Consider the following 4,099-nt stretch of genomic DNA (forward strand, 5'->3'; position numbering starts at 1 on the left):
TTGCTGACTCTAGGCATCTGACATGATTTCTTTTGTCCGAGTTTGCTACTTTAAAATATTGGCTTCCTCCTCTGTAACATTATTTGGAGAAGGAAATGACAAATGGCTACAGTATCTTTGCCAAGATTTGATGCTAGAAAAACCCTGTTTGCCTCAGTTTCCTCCTCTGTAAAATTATTTGGAGAAGGAAATGACAAACGACTACAGTATCTTTGCCAAGATTTGATGCTAGAAAAATGTCTCAAGAATTGGAGTTCTAAACTATCTCTTCTATAATGCACGTCTCACTCGGGGATGACCTCGGATAGGAAAAACAAAGTTGATAGATTTTTAATCTTGGATTGTAGCCAATAGGGACCCCCGCGTAGCAGTTGGAGAGGTCATGCTGGGAATTATCAGTCATTTCTGTTAGAGTTCTAATTGGTAAGAACTGTTTCCTGATATCAAATCTAAATTTGCTTCTTTACAATTTTTACCCTTTAGTCCCAGATCTGCCGTTTGGGACCAAATGAACATCATCTTTTCACACAAGGATTCTTTAAATTCTTGAAGATAAGTATAAAAATTTGGATTCCCTCCTTCACTTTCTATGTCTTGTAATATGTTTTTTAAAGTGTTAACTCCTAATTACTCCAAGACAAATGGGAATACCTCGGAAACAAAAAAAAGGGGGGAAAGGTTATTTATTGAGCTGAATATTTGGCATGACCCCTGGGGACTAAAGCTGAAGAATATAGTTTGACAGTTCAGCAGTTAGTCCAGTTCAGTAGAAAGAGGTGAAAGAAGTACCCTGGCTTTTGGAAAAATCAGTCCTGGAGGGCTGGAGATTTCTCTCCATCATCCATGACATCTAGCAGCAGAGTTAGTAGTCCAGAAAGCAATAACTTCTTTAGCAACTGGAGAAGCAGTCCTAGGGACTTTTTTGGGAAAGTCTTTAGAGATATTGAAACATGATTGAGGGAGCAGAGACACACATTCTTCAGACAGACTACAAATACAGAGAGGCAGTTTCTCAAGCAGTTTTGAGGAGACTAACTTTAATAGCTGAAAGGAGGCCCCGTTATGGGCTATATAATGAACAAGCACTGGTAATTCAGAGTTAAGCTATGGAAAGGAGTACATCCTGAGAGCCCATTTGAAAGAGACAACTTTAGCAGAGTGAAGCCCTCACAAGGAGGCAATGAACATCAGGTCCCAGTGATATTGGGTTTCTAAGTTCTGTAAAGAAAATTATGATTTTCATAATAATAGATATGACATGTAATTAATATACTAATAATTTAGTTTTTTCAGAGGTGCCATTTTCCCATCAGACTCTGACTTGGAAGCCAGTTTTACAGTGCAGCTTGAAATGAGCAATCACTTCTTGACAAATGCTCTCTTGTGTATGTTAAGTGAAGTGAATCAAAGATTGCAGAACCTGTTCCTATCACAGAACTCTAGTCCTGTTCCCCACTAAGTAATAATCCCTGGGATTTGAAAACAATCATTTAAGAACTGTTTCCACAGGACTGGAGAATACCCATATTGTCCTACTTTTTTGGTCTTGTTGGAGGAAATCATTCAAGTCCCGAAAATGATTGTATTATAATTCACCTTTGCCTTCCCTTCCCACTAATGATTTATGTATAAAATCTCCATCAGGTAGAGGTCTCCATCCAAGAGAGCCTCGAGTTTGCAAACTGTAGTCTTCACTCTGAAAGTGTCCATTTTTTCATGACCCTATCTGGGGTTTTCTTGGCAAAGATACTGAAGTGGTTTACCATTTCCTACTCCAGCTCATTTTATAGATGAGGAAGCTGAGGCAAATAAGGTTGTTGAGGTAATAAGGTTGTTGAGGTTACAAGGGTCAGTCAGACTCACCCCAAACCAAGCCACCAAAATGACAAGATACATAGTGAATCTTGGTATTATGGATTGATGGTGTGAATCATCTCAAAAGAATTTGTAGTTTAAACATCCTCTGAATCAAGAGGCAAAGATTTTATTACACTGCTGGGAGCAGGCTAAATTCCAAGAGAAGTTAACAAAGAAAAGATTTTAGTGATTAATAAGAGGAAAGACAAGTTCCCTATTGGAACTCACAATTAATCACCATTAAATCATGACAAGTGAGGGATTATAGAGCTAAATCTAAAAGGATTTTAGGATCCTAAATAGCATTAGCTATTGTGATGCTTAGCAAGCAGACCAACCATAAAAAGGAGCTGGCTAGAACTAGGAGAAAGATATCTAGAAGGTGGAGTACAACTTGATGGATTAGTGATATGAAAAAATGCTCTAAATCACTATTAATTAGAAACATGCAAATTAAGACAATTCTGAGGTACTACCTCACACCTCTCAGATTGACTAAAATGATGATAGGAAAAGATAATAATAAATATTGGAGGGGATGTGGGAAAGCTGGGACACTAATACATTGTTGGTGGAATTCTGAATACATCCAACCATTCTGAAGGACAATTTGGAACTATGTCCAAAGTACTACTAAACTGTGTATACCCTTTGACCCAGCAATGTTTCTACTGGGTTTATATCCCAAAGAGATCTTAAAGGAGGGAAAGAGATGACATGTGGAAAAATGTTTGTGGCAGCCCAAAGAACTGGAAATTGAGGGGATGCCCATCAATTGGAGAATGACTGAATAAGTTATGATATTTCAATGTAATAGGATATTATTGTTCTATAAGAAATATAAGATAGACTGATTTCAAAAAATCCTGTAAAGTCTTACATGAATTGATGCTAAGTGAAATGAGCAGAACCAAGAGAACATTGTTTACAGTCACAAGATTATATGATAATCAACTGTGATGGACTTGGCTCTTTTCAACAATGAGGTGATTCAAGGCATATAAAAATATGTTTAGAAGAATTGCACATATTTAACCTATATCAGATTGCTTGCTGTCTTGGGGAGGGGGAAGGGAGGAGACTAGGAGAAAATTTCGAAAGGTAAGATTTTACAAAGGTGAATGGTGGAAAGTATCTGTGCATGTATTTGGAAAAATAAAATACTATTAAAAACAAACAAACAAAAATCATGGTGAGTTAATCCTAAAAAGGAGTTTAGTGAAGATCTAAAGTATAAGCAGATTTATTATGAAATCTTAATGGCTTCACTTCATAAATTAGCTTTTTGATTGGCTACAATAAAGGAGGGGTCTCCAGAGTCCAAAAGTCTAAAAATCCACTAGAAGAAAAGGATTATTTAAGAACAAAAGGCCCACCTAAAACTGAGACGATCCTATCAGTGTATTATAATCTTACAATGCTTTTTCCAGCTTGCCTCAGGGAGTAGCAAGGCTTCCAAATCATTTACATTTTCATGATCATTCATCATCAGTGATCTAGGGTCTCTCTATCAGGACTTCATCATTTCTCATCAGGGTTAACTACTTGCCCAGGATCTCACAGTAAGTTTTGAATTCTGGAAGATGAATTTTTCTGACTCCAGCCCTGTTCTCTCTCCACTGTGCCACCTAGTTGCCCTTAAGCCAGAGTAGTGACTGATCTATGTATTGCTAGTATTTAATTAATACAGCTAAAGATTGCATTATGGGGGCAGCTTGGGTGCACAGTGGATAAAACACCATCCCTGAAATCAAAGGACCTGAGTTCAAATTTGACTTTAGACACAACACTTCTTAGCTGTGTGACCCTGAGCAAGTCACTTAACCCCAATTGCCTCAAAAAAAAAATTGCATTGTGAAGATTGCTGCCATATCATATCACACTGCTAACTCTTTGAGTTTACTATCCAATAAATCCCCCAGATCGTCTTCAGACAAGCTGTCATTTAATCATGATCCTCAACTATCCTGTATTTTGTATCATGCACCTAGTGCTAGAAAGGCCCTGAGAGGCTATCAATTCCCTCATTTTTTAGATAAGGAAAGTGAGGCACAGGGAGTTATATTAAATCCAATATAGGTATACATATTTATACAATTATCTTGCTGCACGAGAAAAATCAGATCAAAAAGTAAAAAAAATAAAAACAAAATAACAAACATCATTTCTTATGGAAAAATAATATTCCATTACATTCATATACCTCAATTTATTCAGCCATTCTCCAACTGATGAGCATCCC

The sequence above is a fragment of the Sarcophilus harrisii genome, chromosome 5 (genome assembly GCF_902635505.1).
Source record: "Sarcophilus harrisii chromosome 5, mSarHar1.11, whole genome shotgun sequence".
NCBI classification, from domain to species: domain Eukaryota; kingdom Metazoa; phylum Chordata; class Mammalia; order Dasyuromorphia; family Dasyuridae; genus Sarcophilus; species Sarcophilus harrisii.